This window comes from Megalobrama amblycephala, linkage group LG12, assembly GCF_018812025.1.
Source record: "Megalobrama amblycephala isolate DHTTF-2021 linkage group LG12, ASM1881202v1, whole genome shotgun sequence".
In the NCBI taxonomy this organism is placed as follows: Eukaryota; Metazoa; Chordata; class Actinopteri; order Cypriniformes; family Xenocyprididae; genus Megalobrama; species Megalobrama amblycephala.
In genome coordinates, this window is record NC_063055.1 from 6,746,959 (window position 1) to 6,768,207 (window position 21,249).

General features: G+C 36.4%; 1 protein-coding gene across 2 annotated transcripts in view; it reads right to left on the minus strand.

Moving 5' to 3' along the window:
* Positions 1-21,249, minus strand: part of plxna3 (plexin A3) — a 202,152-nt gene that overhangs the window by 157,928 nt on the left and 22,975 nt on the right. The gene's annotated exons all lie outside the window — the stretch shown is intronic.

Below are 21,249 nucleotides of genomic sequence, written 5' to 3' on the forward strand. Positions count from 1 at the left end.
GGATGGATGGATGGATGGATGGATGGATGGATGGATGGATGGATGGATGGATGGATGACTTATATATAAGAACTTTGACACCCTGGATTCTGCAAGTAAAATAAATAGTTTCTTATTGGTGGCAGCGCTGCAGTGGGTTCAAACCAGTTCATGAACAGGGCGCACAAGAACAAGTTCATTAAGCAGGTTTTATGCGACCGCTATTAACGAAGGCAAAGGAGAAAGACTCAGCCTTTGTGCGCCCTGTCATTCGGCAGTATTATGTTCTATTGAGAAGCTTTTCCTGCCTTCCACTTCCTGCGAGACAATACAGCGAACAATGTCCCGTAATCATAGAATTAGAGTGCAATACAAGACATAATGCCTCAAAGTGTTAACAAGTCTGCATCGTCTGACAGAGTAATTTTCCAGTTCTATCTCTTATACGATTATCAAAAGCAGTCAAATTGTTTAAAGGTTTTCCTTGCAGGATGTATTTGTACTCGTTCTCTCTTCATTTGTTTCTCAATCTGTAATTCCCTAAGATAGCTAAATGTGGTGAAGAGGGTGGTGCTGGGACATAAATTATTTAGTTGTGGTTTTGACATAGAGACTTTAAATAGATACTTACAAGTGACTCAGGGATGCTGAGATTCTAGGGCCCATGTCCCAAAATAAGACAATATACATTATATATATATATATATATATATATATATATATATATATATATATATATATATATATATATATATATATATATATATTATAATATATTATATTAATATATATTTATTATATATATATATATATATATATATATATATATATATATATATATATATATATATATATATATATATATATATATATAGAATTAGTCAGTCATGCACGCTCATTATATACATTTTCTTTTTTCATTTTATTTTATAAAATATAAAATAAAATAAAAAATAAAAAAGCTAATTGCGACTTTTTATCTCACAATTCTGACTTTTATTCTCAGAATTATGAGATATCAACTCAGAACTAAATAAAACTCAAACTAAATTCTGCCTTTATAACAATTCTGACTTTATAACTCACAATTGCGAGTTTGAATCTTGCAATTCTGAGAAAAAAAGTCTGAGTTGTCTCGCAATTGCTAGAAAAAAAGTCAGAATTGTGAGATAAAAAGTTGTTTTTATATTTTTTTTTATTTAGCGGTGGAAGCAAGCTTCCACACTGCCCGGCCCTTAAAAATAAATAAATAAATAAATAAATAAATAAATAAATAAATAAATAAATAAATAAATAATGGGCAAATCCTGAAGACTTCTATGAATGGATCATTATTACAGTGATTATTATGTTTCTAGCATGTTATATATTTGGCATCAGTTTGTGTGATGGAGTGTGTATCTTTTCATTTCTTAAACAACCATGTAGGAAGACACATCATGGTCATATTCCAGGATGAAAGGGTAAGATTCATCAGGCTCAAATTGTGAAAGAATGGTTGGGAAGAAGTATGAAGAATCATTTTCACACATGAATTGGCACCACTGAGTCCAGACCTTAATTTCATTGAAGGTCTTTGGGATGTGCTGGAGGAGACTTTACAGAGTGCTCACCTCTTGTATTGTCAATACAAGATCTTAACCAAAAATTGAGACACCTCTTGATGGAAATAACATTAATCTTTCTTATTTTTCTTTATTTGCACAATAAATAGTCACAGTGTTTATCATTTTAGATTCAAAATAAATTACATGTGCAACTTACTGTACTTGCAACAGTGACTAACAGTGATAAAACAGGACTGTATTTTATGCTTCAGGAATTGACTGGATTGTGCAAACCAAATTCTACAGTTACTGGTGGAGAATTATGCCTTGTTGACATCAACTTAAAAGGAAAATTATTTAAGATGCGGAAAAAGTTAGTGTATGAGATTTTTTTAAACGACTTGCACTGATTAATTGTGCACAATAAAACTAAGAACAGGTGACTTCATGTCGAATTTAAAGGGTGTGTGGGGCCAGTGTCCAAAATAAAGTCAAGTGAATGAAATAAAACCCAAAATATATTTAAACCTACACATCATCTGTTGTGAAAGATCAATTAAAGGCCGTCAGTTGCAGTGATCTAATGTAACTTTAGCAGCCGCTACAGAGACACGCAGACAGACCCACGGTTCCCTCCGCCTTCCTCCATCTCAATCTTTCCCTCTTCTCACTCCTGCTTCTTCGTGGAGAAATGACCTAGTTCCAGGTGCCTGGCTCTGACACGCAGTGCGAAAAAAATCCACTTTCGCTCCCTCCCGCCGCTGCGCTCCTCAGATACGAGTCCCACAGTTCTTCAGCCCTGACATCAAACACGAAGCCGGAGCAGTTCTCTCCAGCCCAACAAAATGGAGGAGAAGCGCTCTCCCCCGAGAGCAAACACATCCCGGCCAAACGCTCCGCTCGCATGCTGGTAGTTCACGTCACAGATTCTTTCTCTCACCTTTTTTTTGAAACCCATCTCTCACTCTTGGTTAAACCGGAGGGTAATATTTAGCATTGGAAATTCAGTATCTGGAATCCAGAGCGAGGTTCCTCGCTTTACCTCAGAAACACAGCCGAGTCTGGCTGCAGCTGTGACCAATGCATTTGGAAGCTGAAAATTTGGTACAAAGAATACAGAATTAAATATTTCCAGCAAACCCATTTACGATATTCATATCTGCACCTCTGAAAGAGAAAGGGCCTCCGACGAAATCGACGTGAAATGCGACACGGCGAGTCGCTTTGTTTTTGTCGGCAGGTCGTTTAGTGAATTGTTTTCTCTGGGCTTGCTAAAACATATTTACATCGGAGCATTTTCCTGTTTGCTGTTCAAATAAAGGTTCTGCCGTGGTCATCCAAGACGGAATTGGATGAGGCTGCTGTCGAACGGGGACAGAGCGGAGTGACGCGTCTTTCCGCCATCTGTCTCTTCCAGTTATTTTACGGCCTCAGATTTGATCCCCTGAGTTGGCCAAAGCTAATTACATTGGACAAACCATATCCATATCTAAATACTCACAGCGGATTGCTTTCCATTATTGGCATGCCAGACAGGCAGAAAAGCTTCTATCAACACAGAGGGAGAGGGAAAAGCGTAAACAACCCGGATTTCGAACCTGCACATGCGGATGCCGGAAAGGCCAAACTGCTGTCGTCCTGACATGAGACACACGCGAGACCTGCTAAATGTAAAACGGCTGACTGTATATACAGAGCTCCCAAATCTTCTGGACAATGATCTTCCATGATTTATCCCTAACTCTTCCATGTTAACTGGATCAAGACTTAAAATATATATTAAGTCTTGATCCAGTTATTTTATATATATATATAATATATATATATATATATATATATATATATATATATATATATATATATATTAAAGAGCAATTTCACAATGAACATATAATGTAATATTATTAATATATTTCTTTGTGAAATTGCTCTTAAAATATATATTATATACATATATAGACGCATACATATATGCATGTGTGTTTTTGTGCGCGTCTATGTATATATACACACGTATACATAATATACATATACATACGTGTGTGTGTGTGTGTGTGTGTGTGTGTGTGCCTGAACTAAATGTGCTTGACAACATTATTAAAATTATATAATACATAATAAAGATTTATTAAATGTGGTAATATTATAATAAATATAGAATAAAAATATATAAATTATAATTTATATAATAAATACACAGACACAAATGTTTCTGAATTAAATGCATATTATAATGTGCATGACAACATTATTAAAATATATAATTGAATACATACTAATGAATTATTAATGTGGTGATATTATAATATAGATAAAATATCATTTATATAATATAATATACACACACTATATACATATACATTATATATATATATATATATATATATATATATATATATATATATATATATATATATATATATATATATATATATATATATATATATATATGTGAAAGCTGTGAAGCATACACATCCAAAAATAATATAGGTTCACAAAAAAAATGTTGTGTCCCTGTTTTCATCTTAAATATCATTATTGTAAATGATTAGTAAGCCTCATAAATGTTAAAAACAAAACCCCATGATATTTAGGTATTACATGAACAAGTCTAAAAAGATCTAGTAAAAAAAAAAAATGCAGGACAACATCTGTGAAGCTAAAAACCACGAACCAGCAGATGGACACGCAACCTGTGTAAACAAAAACAAAGCAACCTGCAACTTCTGTTCGTTTAAGATCACAGATCGTAAAGCGTCATTCATAAACAAAAGAAACGAGCGCAACAACAGTTTTTGGTGCATTCTTTATCCAACACTGAACATTTGCTCCAGTATTACAGCAGGTATGTTGCTTTCAGCATTTTGTGAGCGTTTCTTCCACAGAAACAGAGGGGAAGTGAATGGAGCCTGTGACAGAGAGAATAAGAGCAGTATGTGTATGTGTGATCGTACCACGCAGGTCATCCACAGAGCTCTCCTTTGTGAAATTCATTATTAAATAACTCTTCTCTAATCATGTGACAAGAAGATTATTTGTAAGGGGAGTTTTTGGAGACCCCTTTCTACTTATCTATTTAGCAGGACAGAGCGTGCATTCAACCGTCTGAAGACTAGCACTATCTTAAATCAGACGGCTTGTTTGTAAGAGACATTTGCTCTCAGCCCGGCCGACGCTAGCGTGCCAAAACCACAACAGCCACTCTCGGTGTAACCTTATAGCGTGAAGTCTACGATGCTGTAAAGCTGAATTCATAAGCAACGGGAGTATATCCGATCTGCTCTTAACAAAATAACATTACCGTTTAATATCACTAGTCCTTCCGACACCAAATATGGATTTAAATCTATACAGCGACACGCTACTGGGTTTATTAGTCGTTTAATGCATCTGTACTCAGACGGAGCGGTCGTTTCCTCCTGGGCCGCGGCTGTGCAATAAATGGCACGGAGGTTGCGGGTCGCTCGAGGAGGAGAAACAAATGGCAAATCTTATGGCTCATTTTAAGCACGCAACTCCAAGGTTAGCTCCAGCACGGAGGTGAGGCCGGGCGGAAATTGAGAGATGACCGAATGGGATCTGAATGATAAAAAGAGTTGAGCCGCTACCAGGCAGACTCAAACATGATACGTTGTTTTGTGTTAGACTTTAGGTGAAAAAAATCATGGTCCTGTATGGTAGTGAATGGCAAGTGAAACATGTCCACACTAGGACTGGGGGAACGATGTTTGTCTGAATGATTAGCTGTTTAATCCCACCTCACCCCAACAAGGCCTACTTCTTAAAGGGCATTCGTGCATTCAAAAACTGCAAACTTGAGTGAAACGAAATAAAACAGAATGATCTTCATATGCTCGATGCTGTATCTCAACAACAACAACAAAAATATAGCTGCGAGCAGCAATTATCGGGGTTCAACCGCTTTAAGGTCTTTAAGCACATGCCTAAAAAGGTATTATAATTTAATTAGCAAGCCTGTAACCATCTCAATCCCAGATGGAAAAGACCATTTACAGCCAACACAGGCAATTTACCATAGGAAATACATGTTTTTAAAGCTTTTTAACAGTTATCGATGTTGAGCCAAAAACCTAGGACTAGTTCGCAAAATTATCACCAATATTTAATGAACGATTCGATTGACAGCAGCAGTCCTAGAGGCAAAGTTGCTCAGAATGAGAAGTTCTACCATGTGGTATGAAAGTCGTGGACATGTGAGAAAATTTGCGTAATATACAATCCTTTACGCATGTGCGTGTTTCTCACGGGCCTCTAGGGCGGTGAATTAAACAGTGTGGCGACCAGGGCGGGCGAGAGCCGTGAGGGAACGGCGCGAGGCCGGTGGCGCGAGTGTTAATGAGCTTCACCTGGGAGGCGCACTGGCCTTGAGTCCCTCACGGAGGAGCTCCGGGAGCATAAAAGGAGGAGCGACTACAGTGAAGGACGAGAGAGGACCAGGCCTGGACTTTACGTTATGTTTTATTATGTTTGTGTGGCCGGCAGACGTCCGCGAGGGTCTGCCGGCATTACTTTCGTTTTGTTTGTTTATTTTGAAATTAAAGTTTTGTTCAATGTTCGCCGGTTCCCGCCTCCTTCTTCCCATATCTACTAACCTCGTTACAAACAGGCCCAGCGAGTTTCGTTCCGATCGGCCTCCGTTAACCTTGTCTGACAAGTGTTCAAAATTCATTCATCCGGCGATGGCGGACATGTTTTTTGAAATACACCAATGTCCTCATAGACGGTCATGGCACTCTGGACAAAGACACTGCATGCCAATTTTCAAGTCAGTCTGACTAACAGTTAAGTAGTTATAGCCATTTTCATGATTTTTTCCCCCTGTTATAGCGCCACCAAGTGGTAAATCGCTGCAATTTTTTTCAAGTGACCAAAGATTGAACCCATACACACGTGTTCAGAATTTGTTGAAAATATCTCATGCCGTTCACAAGTTATATCCAATTTAGTAAAAGTGGTTCCGCCCACTTCAAACGTTTTGGCGGCCCTTGGCGCCGTGAATCGAATTTTTTTTTGATAATTATTGACAATCAGACTCCAGAGAATCTGTCTTGCATTGGTTTGGTTCCGACTGGGCCAAATCCTATGACAAGTTCGCAAAAGTAGGTTTTTCAAAAAATGTCTGAATGTGCATGTTCTGAAGTGGCAGTGCTTTAAAAGGGATGCATTTAAAAGTAGAATTTTTCGTTAACGAAAACTATGATGAAAAATGTTCATCGACGACCTTTTTCCCCATGACTAAGACGAGACAATGACGAGATGACACCCTCATTAGATGATAACTGTGACTATATCAACATGCAATATTGTTGATGAAAAAAGACAAGACTTAAAGGTCCCGTTCTTCGTGATCCCATGTTTCAAACTTTAGTTAGTGTGTAATGTTGTTGTTAGAGTATAAATAAAATCTGTAAAATTTTAAAGCTCAAAGTTCAATGCCAAGCGAGATATTTTATTTAACTACATTGGACTACATCCCTCTACTTCCTTCTTTAATGACGTCACTAAAACAGTTTTCGTCGAAACGCTGTTATTTTCATCCCGCAGTCCAATCACCGGGTCTGATTCCGGCTCAAATTGATAGGGTAAAATTAAAGACATGTTTACAATAACACTGAGCGCGTGCATCTCCACGTTATGGTAAGAGGCCTGACCTTTCCGGGCAAGATGCGCTAAGCTGCTGTCGAATCACAACACAGGAACCGCTGGCACAATCAGAACTCGTTACGTATTTCTGAAAGAGGGACTTCATAGAACAAGGAAGTCATCAGCCCGTTTTTATGACAGTGGAAACAGCGGTATACAGATAAGTAAATTATGTGAAAAATACTGTGTTTTTTTTACACGCGAAACATGAACATGTTATATTGGACACTATAAACACAATCAAAGCTTCAAAAGACCATGAAAAACGGGACCTTTAAATGTAGTTAAAAAATAAAAACTTCACTTAAACCTCTCTTTGTTATGGTCGAATGAAAATATTAGTCTAAATTTTACAGACTTTGTGTGTTTTTAATCTACACACACTACTGTTAAAAAGTTTGGGGTCAGTAAGACTTCTTTTTTTTTTTTTTTTGAAATTAATACTTTTATTCAGTAAGGACATTAAATTGATCAAAAGTGACAGTAAAGAGATTTATAATGTTTCCACAGAAATATTAAGCAGCACAACTGTTTTCAACATATTAAGAAATGTTTTTTGAGCAGCAAACTGAATTTTTATAACTATTTTTTTCATAATTTTATAATAAAATTATGTATAATAATTTTATTGTTTGTTTTGTTTTGAATCTTTTATTTTTAACTCAAGTGGTACATAATGTGAAGCTGCACATACACAGTTCCAAAAAAGAAATAATCAAATATCTTTGATTTGTAAAAAGTATTTACTGGATTATCCATAATAGGCATTACCACAGGGTTATTTAAGACCCAAATTTTTCATTGAATTTCCAGCATGGTGACGAACACCGTTACCGTGATATAAAATGACTCACAGCGTGAAATAAGATTTTATTCATACCGCCCATGTGTATTCTACTCAGTCTGTGAATCACAGTAAGTCGGCCACTTGCTCAGGGCCTTTACAGCACACAGCCCCAGACAGGTGTTTAAGAGCTGCCCTCCTAAACAACGAGCTTCCATTTATGATGCGTCCGTCTTGACCTTTAATGAAATTATCAAGCCTCCCCATTAAATTATAACACGAGGCGCAAGATAAGAGTCGCGTCCGTGCGGCAGGTGGCCCTGACTGGACTAATCCTACAATACTACATATATAAGTGCTTGTGTTCATTAGCTTGCACCTGTGAAAGTCAGGGCAAGGAGGTAAAGTGATTACTGCCAATGTGTGGACATACACTGGGCCAAATGACACTGACAGTGTCCAGCAGCTCAATGCAGTTCTAGCAGCTTCGTTCCTGTTCTGCGGCACCTGATGATGTCAGCTTATGGCGGATCATGTCATTAAAGGGATAGATCACCCAAAAATGACAATTCTGTCATCATTTACTCACCCTCAAGTTGTTCCAAACCTGTATGGATTTCTTTCTTCTGCTGAACAAGAAAAAATATATTTTGAAGAATGTCGGTAACCAAACAGTCGGAATGTCGATATCTTTTTCAATACTATGGAGGTCAATGGGGTCCATCAACTGTTTGGTTACCCATATTCTTCAAAATATCTACCCTTTCAATATAAAAATGCCAGCAAGATGTATTGAATGGTACATTGATGCCATATGCCACTGTAGTCCGAACCACATAAATCCAAAAGTCTTCACTGACAGCTCGCAGAAAGTGTTTAATGTGGATACATCAAGAAAATTTGCCCATTTCCTTTTTTATAAAAGTCTAAATTTCTATTTACTTGACCCACATTTCTTCACTTAAGTTTCCATTACTCACACTGAACCAGAATCCCGTCCCAAATCACATTGTGTGATCAAAGGCAGCCATGTTAGAAGTCTAAAAGTGAAGGTTCACCGCATGCTTGGACGTGATCCGCTACAGTATCATTTTAATGCCAGACACAATTACAGTGTACCACTAACTCAGATACAGCACAATCCACACAGATGAATTGGGCCAAACAGAGCCTGACGTTTATGGGTCTTTGGGGCTGAATCAGACAAAATGTCAAAATTAAACAGCAGTTTCTAATAAATCCAGTGACATTTCAATGACATTTTTAGCCAGGTGAAAGACTTGAAATCAATAGACTCACTCTGAACACAGTTTAAAGCTTAAAACGACCATTACTTAGAAGAAATCAGCATCAGAAAGTCTAAAAAACACAATAGCAAAAAGGGGATGAGGTTAAAAAGCACCATTACCGCATGCAAAAACAATTTCTACAGTAAAATCTGAGAACATGTAAAGTCCCCCGTAGTCAATAATTTTAAAACTCATTTTAAAACTCATCTTTGATCACCAAAATGGCATATTTAAATGTTTTTTCCTGTGAAAAAAAATTTCTTCATGCCTTAAAATATCTTGAATATAACTACACCCTTGCCTCCAAGTATACAGGGATTAACGAATATGAAAATTAGCACCGCCTCCACTCACTCGCACCAGCTGATCCACTCGGTCAACTTACTGAGGTAAACGCTGCACAAGGGTATCGCTCTTTACAACATCGGACTCATAGCGGTAATTAAAATGATTAGCCTTATGCTAGCCTATGTTATCAAACAGCTAATAATACTAACAATCAGCATCCTTACAAATGCTTTGAACAACTCAGAACGTCAGTGGAGAAAGTTCATCATAACATCGTGATATACATCATAAACCTGCCATATTGCTAAATCTACTTCATATTCTTCATATCAACAGAAAAATATACCGGGACAGCCTGGCTTCTCTCGAGACTCCCCTGCTAGTTCGCTGTTAATGATATGCTAAAGCCTGCCGACACGTTGACGTGATTGGTTACAAGGTAGTTTGTGACATCACAGACACCAGCGACTGTCTTTGGTTCACTGCAGTTTTAAGGAGAAAATACTCAGCAATGGTGTTGACTTATGAATTTGCACATGGTTGCCCACCATGATTTTCACCACAGGGGGTCTTTGAAGCCTCAGATATTTTAAAGTCCCCCTGTAGTCAATAATTTTTATTCCTTAAAACTCATCTTTGATCACCAAAATGACATATTTAATTTTTTTTTCCTGTGAAAAAAAATGATTCATGCCTTAAAAGAGCTTGAATGTAACTCTATACCCTTGCTTCATTTAGTACACACGGATCAATGAATATGCTAATTAGCCCCGCCTGCACTCACTACACCAGCTCAGAGATCCACTCGGTCAACTTACTGAGGTAAACGCTGCACAATTGTATCACTCTTTACAATGTCGGACACATAACGGTATTAATAAGATTAGCCTTTTGCTTGAATTATCAAACAGCTGCTAATAATGTGTTGCTAATGCGACACAAACCATGATCCCGTTCGCTATCTCAGAGTCAGAGTGCCTTCTGAAAATCAGTATCCTTAGAAACACTTTGAAGAACTCAGAACGTCAGTGAAGAAAGGCATATAGTTCATCATAATATCCCCCCTATATTGCTAAATCTACCCGATTTTTCATATCAACAGAAAAAAATATGACTTGGCTTCTCTTGAGACTCCCCTGCTTCAGAGCGGCCATAGTTAATGACATGCTAAAGCCCGCCGGCACGTTGACACGATTGTTTACAAGGAAGTTTGTGACGTCTGAAACAAAAGCAAATTCATACCATGTTTTTAGAGACTGTCTTTAGATCACTGCAGTTTTAAAGAGAAAATACTCAGCAATGGTGTTGACTTATGAATTTGCACATGGTTTGTCTTAAAGCATATAAAAACACCACATAGACATATAAACAACATTAAAAAAGTAACTGTGTCACTATGGTGAATAATTAGCCACACTTAATGTTACCTTAACTATAGTAAAATCACTGCACATTTTCAATCTATGTTGTTATAGCTAGCTAAAACTATATCTAATAAAAATAAGTTTTGGTTCTTGAAATATTATAAAATAAAATAAATAAATTATATATATATATATATATATATATATATATATATATATATATATATATATATATATATATATATATATATATATATATATATATTATTATATATATATATATATATATATATATATATATATATATTATATATTATTATTATTATTATTATTATTATTATTTATTTTATTTTATTTCATTTTATTATTTTTTTTTTTTATTTTTTTTCAAGAACCAAAACTTATTTTTAGATTTAGAAAGATTTTATTATTATTTTTTATTTTAGATGGAAAATTTACACAAACTTAAAATATGGCAAAAAAAACCCTAAAATAAATAAGTATCAAAATTAATAAAATGAATACAAAGGAATAAATCTAAATAGAATTATTTAATAAAAATATCAAAAGCTCATAAAAACAATAAAACAAATAAAAATGAAAACTTAAAATATAAAAATAAAAGCTAATTCAAAATAAATAGTATATGAATAATACTGAATAATTACATGTTCTATTACTAATAAATCACAAGCTATTGTTCTACAAAACAAGCTTTAAAACAGTTACAAAAACAATGTCAAGTGTGTGTAAATCAGGCATTTTTTGCAAAAAGCCAAAATATCAGTTTTATAGTAGACCCTTCAGATCTTCCTACTTCAGCTTTTTAGTAATTGATGATCTGCTAAATGCTAGCGAACACAATTAAGGTGGCCTAAAAAGCTGCATCAAAAATTTAAATGCAGTAAATTTAGCAAGTGCTCAGATGGTCCAAACACGTCAACACGAGCGCTGGAGAAATCATCTAGCAGCCGCTGTCTGTCGCCGCTCCACCGAGGAGAGCAACACATCTGTTACCCAGGTAGAAATCAGTCGTCTAATTAAAGAAGCTGAGCAAGACTCCAACTCCAACACTCTCCTGGCCTCGCTCTTAATGATACGGACGAGTGCTGATCAAGGGGCTTCGTTATCAAGCGGTTGTAATGCGTTGCAGGTCAACGCTCCCGCGGCGAAGCCCGGCCAGAGATACGACGCATCCCTCCCTTCCTTGTTCCGTGACAGCGGATTTACGGCAAACAGATTTAGCCATGATCAAACGTGGCTGAGGGCCGAACCTGCTCGTAAATCAGCCTCCCGGCCGTTTCCCCGCCCGCACCGCGCTCTTTTGCTCGCCGTGAGCTGATTTACGCCGCTAAATTAGCTCCAATTTCCAGCCCAATCGCACTTGGATTTGAATACAGCAAAAATGAGGCACAAAATGGCTGATGGAGTGGACCGTTTTGACCTTTAATATGCGTTTGGGTCGGGCTGCATTCTGAAGTTTCCATCCTCTGAAGACAAAGATGCTAACACGGCGAAATATAAAAGCTGAGGGGAAAAAAGGGCAGGTGATGATGAAGAAGAAATTAAAATACTTGCAGCTCATGCATGATTATGAGGATTAGAGTGACTCAGATGATGGTGCTCATAAGAAAACCTCCGTTATACTGCGTGAGCCGCGGCACACGGTTGCGGTGAAACACGGGGATTTGACGCTTTTTAAAAGGCATTAATCAATTTGAACACTGACACAGGGACACTAATCTGCCGAATTCAATCATGCATCATACGTCTACGATTGGGTGCAGAATGAGAATTTTCACCATGGCATATTTATCTTTATAAAACATAAACGTGATCACACCGGATCACAGGTGGCATGTGTAATAGGATATATTTCTTCATATAAAAATTTCTCAATTGCATTTGCAATAGTGTACTAGCATACTACTCTTACTATATGTGATCTAAAACGGATAGTTCAGGTCCTTGGTTGAGCAGCGTTCCAAGACCTTGTAAATTACTCTACAAACACACACCTGTGACCTCATTACATCAGTATTACTGTGCCACTGCGTCTAAATATTAAAATAGTTTATGGACAACCCTTTTCTAAAATGAATAAGCCCCAAGAAGCCGTGGTTTACAGTGAATTTAGAACAGCTAAGGGGGTAAACGGCGCCCCTTAACTGTTATAAATTCACTGTAAACCACGGCTTCTTGGGGCTTATTGCTTTATTTGGCATGCATGGAAAACCAGGATGACTACAACTGCCAAAATGTGCAACATACAAGAGCACACTGCAGAAAATATTGCATCCCACAATGCAATGTGCTTGGCCTGACCTTCCATTTAATTTTAACAAAAATATAATATGTGATGTCTTTTAAATTACATATCACATTAGTATGGAAGATTGTTTCCGCCAAGAAAAAAAAAAAAAAAAAAGTTAATTGCGACTTTATATCTCACATTTCTGACTATTTCTCAGAGTTGTGAGATATAAACTCACAATTGCGAGTTATAAAGTCAGAATTGTGTGATTATAACTTGCAATTTTGACTTTATATCACATAATTCTGACTTTATAACTCACAATTGTGAGTTTATATCTCACAATTCTGAGAAAAAAGTCAGAATTGTGAGATATAAAGTCAGAATTGCATGATAAAAACTTGAATTTGCTTCGGAAAAGCTTCGCATGGCGGAAACAAGCTTCCATACTAGTAATTTACGTAATTTAAAAAATACGTAATTTAAAAGACATCACATATTATATTTTTGTTAAAAAGGAATCGAAGGTTAGGTCAAGCACATTGCATTGTGGGATGCAATATTTTCTGCAGTGTGCTCTTATATATGGCATATTTTGGCAGTTGTAGTCATCCTGACTTTATAACTTGCAATTCTAACTTTATAACTCGCAGTTGCGAGTTTAAATGTCAATTTTGAGGAAAAAAAGTCAGAATTGTGAGATAAGTTGCAATTACCTTTTTATTTTTTTATTTAGTGGCAGAAATAAGCTGCCATACATTAGTGATGCAAAATATGGTAAGTTAATAATTTCCCTTTGTGCTTTCAGTTAGCTAGATAACATTAAAATAGGGCTAACTGGTTGAGGAAAGCTCTTTTGTTTAACAAGAAAAAGATTCAGTTATGATCACTGAATCGGGACAGGATTTTGCACAACACCAGAAGTATTAGCTGCAATCTTCTTTTTGATTTAGACTGCCAAAAGACATCTGTACACAAAATGATTAAAAATGCTAAATAAATATTTCTATTTCCATGTTGATAACCCACTACAAGCAACAATAGGTAACATGACAACACTAGTAGTTCTCATCAATTTTTCAAACGTAATTTATGCAAGAAATCCACAATATTCCATAAACTATTATGATTCAAGCATACAAATATAAAACATTTAAATTCCCACCCCACGTGTTCAAGAGAACTGTAAATAAATTAAATAAATTATTTAAAAGCAAAATCGAAATGAAATAAATTGCTTAATTTGTGCAAAATTGTGCTTTTTTAAGTCACAATTTTCTGACAAATACATAGATGCAAACCTAGCTCATTTGGCATACAATGACTTGAAATGTTTACAGTGGAATTAATGCCATTTGTTTCACTATTTTTAACCAACAGCAGGCAGCACACAGTGCAGCATTCAGTATATATTGAGCTAGTATTCCATTCCTAACACAGCCAATAACTTCCTCCTCTTGTGAGTACAGGAAACACAAGGTCGAGTGGACGAAAGGTCAGCGCAGGATGGGCCATTTTGGTGATATACTACAGCTACCTTGAGATCCTTTTAGCTGCTAAATAGACTGTACAATAAACCAGCATAAAAGAGCCTGATTAAGGATTCAATGGCAGACTCATACATCCATTTGTGCACGTAACACACTGATATACAGACACACACACACGCACGTTCATCCACACTGCCGGCTTGGTAAAGGTGTTCCATAAAAAAAAAAAAAAAAAAAAAAAAAATACCCTGACAACCTTGGGTTTATTTCCCAGTGGTCAGATTATCTCCTGGCTGTTTCTGCTAAGGTTGAGACTGCAGAATCCTCCGGCAGCCCCGCGGCTCTGTGACCGGCATGTGAACAGCACAGGTGCAGGGGAAAATAGCTGGCTGTATTTATTTTCATTTGCTTTTGCACTTGCCGCTAAATATCTCGGTCGGACGGAAATGGTGCCAGGATACCGGTTTAAATGCTTGCTTGTAAAAGTACAACAGGAGGAAGAGAATTCCTGCTAGACCAGACATGGATTACTGAAACTGAAAGCCACAGGCACAAATGCTGTGCAGTGTTTCATACCGATGGGACGTAAAACTAGAACTTTACAATGAGTGAGATTTGCTGTTATGTATAACAAGAGTCAGAAATGGGAAAGGGAAAGGGATAGTTCACCCAAAAATGAAAATTCTGTCATAATATACTCATTTATAAATTTCTTTATTCTTCTGAACACAAAAGATGATATTTGGAAGAATATTGGTAACTAAACAGTTGATGGGCCCATTGACTTCCATAGTATGGAAAAGAAAATCCTATGGAAGTCAATGGTGCCCATTAATTATGAACTATCCCTTTAAGGGGGGCTTGAAGAAAAAAAAAAAAAAAAAAAATGACTGTGAAAATTAACAAATGCCCCTGCATGAGTTTCCTTTTTTAATGATTAAATATTAGTAGAAAGAAGTTCAGAATTGAGAGTTTGTGTTAATAAACTGAACATACTGACGAATTTGACCTAAAAATGGATGATACAGTATATATTAGATTAGAAATTCTAATTTGTGTATTGTGGTCTGTATGCCTCAGGTCCCTCATTGTAAGATTATAGGATATTTTTACACCTTCTTCAGCTGAAAACTGTACGACCACAACAATAAGACACACAATTTGAAGTAGCATTCAGGTCTGGGAACTTTAAAGAGATAAAGTTTTACATTACCAAGTATGAGCAAATGTAATAGCCAATTAAAGCTATGCTAAAAAAGGGCTCTTTTTTTGTAGGCAGGGCGATTCAGAGAAACTCGAATGTAACAAAACTCTCCAGTATTTTGACGACATCCCGACTGACTCAACTAGCAGCCAACTAGAGACAGGAAGCACTAAAGACTCATGGGTGATTTCCGTACAGCTTGAGAAAAGCGGCTTGCCGTCTCTTTTCTCTTGCCAAAACAAACAAGCCATTGCGAGGGGAGATATAGAGCAATTACCCAGCCTCCTCCTGTATTCTCTACACCACATTATAGCAGGTAGGCCAACACTCTGAAAATCACTGTACACAATCACCACAACAGGCCTTTCGTAGACCGTTTAGAGAGATAAATAACGCTTTTTGCGGCTAAATGAGTTATATGTAATCATCTACTCATATGCCAATGAAAGATTAGAAATGTCAGAAAAACACATTTCTTTCTTGTGCCGAGCCAGGATGTTCAAACACAATGGCGTTTTTGAAACGAGTGGTTACTAGAATTTTGTGATAGGCAAAAATGAATTGTAAATTTTATGAAAATGTACATTTTAGCTCTATAAACAATATCAAAATATTCACACATCCTGACGAATTTCTTCAATGATTATTTATTTGGGCTGATTGTTTGAAAATATTGTTTGAAAATATCGTCATTCGGTACAACCAAAAGTGTAATTTGGTAAAACTGAAATTTTGGTTAAACCGAATGACTTTTTTTGTGACAAATTTTGTCCATCTTGTAAATAATGATAAAAAACACATAATCTCATTGTTAACACTTAATAAAACTTTAAAATTAATTATATCTCCATTAGGTTTTTTTACATTTTTAAAAACCTTATTCCTTAATGACCTATTTACAGTCTTTTTGAATAATTCATCAAAAGAACCAGTTCATAAGAGCCATTAGCTCGTGAATCAGACTGAAGTTTGGGTCAGTAAGATTTTATTTATTTATTTTTAATGAATTAATACTTGTATTACATTGATCAAAAGTGACAATAAAAACAATTAAAAGTTTTCTATTTCAAGTAAATGCTGTTCTTTTCAGCTTTCTATTTATCAAAGAATCCTGGAAAAAAAGTATCACGGTTTCCATAAAAATATTATGCAGCACAACTATTTTCAACATTGTTAAAAATAAGAAATGTTTCTCAAACAGCAAATCTGCATATTAGAATCATTGCTGAAGGATCATGTGACACTGAAGACTGGAGTAATGATGCTGAAAATTCAGCTTTGCATCACAGGAATAAATTACATTTTATAATATATTAAAACAGAAAACAGTTATTTGAAATTGAAATAATATTTCTACAAAATGACAGTACTTTAGATCAAATAAATGCAGGTCTGGTGATAAAAGACTTCTTTCAAAAACATTTTAGAGATCCCAAACTGTACTAGCTAATAGTTTTCACAAAAATACTGGCGTCACTACTCTAAAATAATTTAGAGAAAAATTATTAAAAAATTTTAAATATATATTATAATTAATAAAATACATTTTAATACAAGATCTTGTTTTGGTGACAATTTTGGCTAATATATCAAGTTTTTGCTCTACATTTTTAAGCCTTTTTGCTAATGGTTAAACATTAAACTGGCTGAACATCAAGCTGTAAAATGTATACTTTTAGCTCCTGATATGAAATCTATTCTATTGATTACTTGCAAGCACACAGAAAATGCAATAATAAGCTTCCAGGTGTGTTCAGTTGATTCTGATGAGAAAATTTGAGTTTTCCCTGCAACATTAGCTAAATCCATCCACACTTCCTCTACAGCTACTCCACGGAGGAACAAACAGAACATATATGAAACAACAACCAGCCTCTGATAGAGTCTCGTACACAAACCGTTTAGCATTTCATCCTGACAGAATGTTTGCGAGAAAATACAAACATTACGATTTCCCCACATCTCTGTTTATTGTGATTTGCGGTCAATATGAAGGCCATATGGATGAGGGAGCATCTCTGCAACATCATATAATCTCCATCAACAAACAGAGCTGCTTATTATCAGCACGACCACAAGCGCTGTTTTCTGTTTATTAACAACGTACAATCGCACAACTACCGGCCAAGAACTCGAACTCAATCTCCGGATGTATTCCTGTTTCCAAACAGTCTGATCTGCAGAGATCGCACCGGGGTTTCGAGAGGTATATCAGAACATGTTTAGACACAAACTCCTGTAAATAATCCGAAACAGGACAGCTCCCACAGGACTGACCCCTGCTCCCTCATTCCGAACGGAGAATGGATGCGATCGCATTTATATTCTCCAGCTGGGCGCTGGAATGGCGAACGCACACAAAACTGTAGCATATTTTCCTCCCCATCTACCTCATTTTAATTATGATGTCTGCTGAGAAAGAGCCAAGTCAGCTTCTCAGAGCGATTTCATCGGCCTCACATCTAATCTAATTCCTTTAATACTCTCAATGAACTGGAACTTAAAGCAGTTGCAAATAAAAGTTCCTCTCGATGACCTAATATAGGGCACGTATCAGGCCGGTTGGCTGCTGAGTAATGTTAAACTTTAATGCCGACCGGGTCTCGCTTTCTCTCTCTTTTCATACACAGCTTGAACTATTTACGACCGGCCTAAAAAAACGACTCCACCCTCTCGCTTTGGCTCCCCCGAGGTTCAGTGTGCATATATGGGCTGAAATGCTAGCTATGAACGAGTCAAGCTGTTGTTTGAGGGGAAAAAAAAAAAAAAAAAGTTAGTAACTTCTGTGGAGAACCATCATAAACTCACCAGTGGGCATATTATTCTTTAAACATCCCCAGCTGTTGGACGAGTGAGTCACAAGGTGGTGCTTTTATTATGGCTTTGTTGGAGGATTGTGTACGTGTTGGAATGAGGAGGAAAGGTCCTTTCTTTAGATTGCAGTAATTAAAGATAATATACAATTAGACTCGTTTGAGGTTCATCTGACCCCGATCTGACATGTTTTCTAGGAGGTGTTTAAGAAAGATATATTCTGTGTTCAAAAACAACTAGAAGGTGCACAACGCAATGGAACAGAAGGTCTTGAAATGCGTGGTAAAAAATGTACTATTTTATCTTAAAGGGATAGTTCACCCAAAATCATTTATTTACCCTAAAGTTGTTCCAAACCTGTATGAATTTCTTTCTCCTGCTGAACACAAATAAAGATATTTTGAAGAATGTCGGGAAACAAACAGTTGATGGGCCCCATTGTATTTTTTTTTTTCCATATGACATTATTTCCATGTTGACATTAACTTTTTTGCTCACCAGCCACTGGGGCTAGAGGATTTCCAAAGAGACTAGCCACTCAGCATTTTCACTGGCCAAAATTTTGACATTTTCCATGGGGAAAAACTGGCATATAGATATTTTTAATATTATCTCATAATTTGGCAGCAGGTATATTAGGCTGCTGTCACTTTAAAGGTGCCCAAGAATGCTTTTTCACAAGATGTAATATAAGTCTAAGGTGTCTCCTGAATGTGTCTGTACATTAACTATACACTGATTTTGGCAGCGCGCCGCCCCTTTAATTCGCTTGCTCCCTGCCACACGAGCTCTCGACTATATTACAGCGCATTTACAAAGTTCACACAGCTAATATAACCCTCAAATGGATCTTTACAAGATGTTCGTCATGCATGCTGTATGCATGCTTCGAATTATGTGAGTAAAGTATTTATTTTGATGTTTACGTTTGATTTTGAATGAGTTTGATAGTGCTCCGTGGCTAATGACTAATGCTACACTGTTGGAGAGATTTATAAAGAATGAAGTTGTGTTTATGAATTATACAGACTGCACGTGTTTAAAAATGAAAATAGCGACGGCTCTTGTCTCCGTGAATACAGTAAGAAACGATGGTAACTTTAACCACATTTAACAGTACATTAGCAACATGCTAATGAAACATTTACAAATATCACAAAAATATCATGCTATCATGAATCATGTCAGTTATTAATTGCTCCATCTGCCATTTTTTCGCTATTATCCTTGCTTGCTTACCTAGTCTGTGCACAGATCCAGACTTTAATACTGCCTTTCCTTGTCTAATGCCTTGAACATGGGCTGGCATATATGCAAATATTGGGGTCATACATATTAATGATCCCGACTGTTACGTAACAGTCGGTGTTATGTTGAGATCCGCGTGTTTTCCGGAAGTCTTTTAAACAAATTAGATTTACATAAGAAGGAGGAAGCAATGGGGTTTGAAACTCAATGTATGTCTTTTCCACGTACTGCACTCTTGTTATTCAACTATGCCGAGGTAAATTCAAATTTTGATTCTAGGGCACCTTTAAGACCTGACGCACGGATCCATTATACTGTTACACATGCATTTTCGTTCTCAACTGTTTACGTTCACTTAAAGGGGTGGTTCATTGCGATTTCACTTTTTTAACTTTAGTTAGTGTGTAATGTTGCTGCTTGAGCATAAACAGCATCTGCAAAGTTACAGCGCTGAACGTTCAATGCAAACGGAAATATTTTCTTTTAAAGAATTCTCTATTTAAGGACTACAACAAACGGCTGGTAGGGACTACAACGAGCTTCTTCATGGGTTGGTGACATCACAAACCCTAGAATTTACATAAACCCTGCCCCCGAGCGCATGTAACAAAGGGGTGAGCCCATGTTACTGCAATACAGTATGTAACACAAATGCAATAGCATGTCATTAAAGCAAGATGTTATAACCATAATTAAACTAAACTATACCTGTTATATCTTCATGCAGCATTTATTCTCTGTAATCGTATTACAAGTTCCCACATGAGCGATTTATAGATCATCATGACAGAATATGCTAATCAATGACTTTAAGATAGTTAACTCCACATCAGCTACATAAATTAATCAAATAACCATTCAGAAACGTCCTGTTGCATTAAAAATGTTGTCACTTTTTGGGTCTCTCCATCATTGTCCGACTGTCTGCGTGAGGTAATGTGAGGCGCTGCTAAGTGCTAACACAAACTCTTGAAACTCTGCCCCCTTTTGAGAGCAGCAGCTCATTTGCATTTAAAGGGACACACAAAAACGGAGTGTTTTTGTTCACCTTCAAAAAGTGACAAATTTAACTTGTTATAAAAAATTATCTGTAGGGTATTTTGAGCGAAAACTTCACATACACACTCTGGGGACATCAGAGACTTATTTTACATCTTGTAAAAGTGGCATTATACCTCCCCTTTAAAACATAACTGACTGTGTTTATGTGAAAACTCGCCAAGACCGACATTTTGAAATTATTTTGTGTATTTGACTGTTTAAATGCTATAAGCAGCGAAAAATAACTCAATTTAGTACTGAGAGGCTGCTTTATGTGTGCACA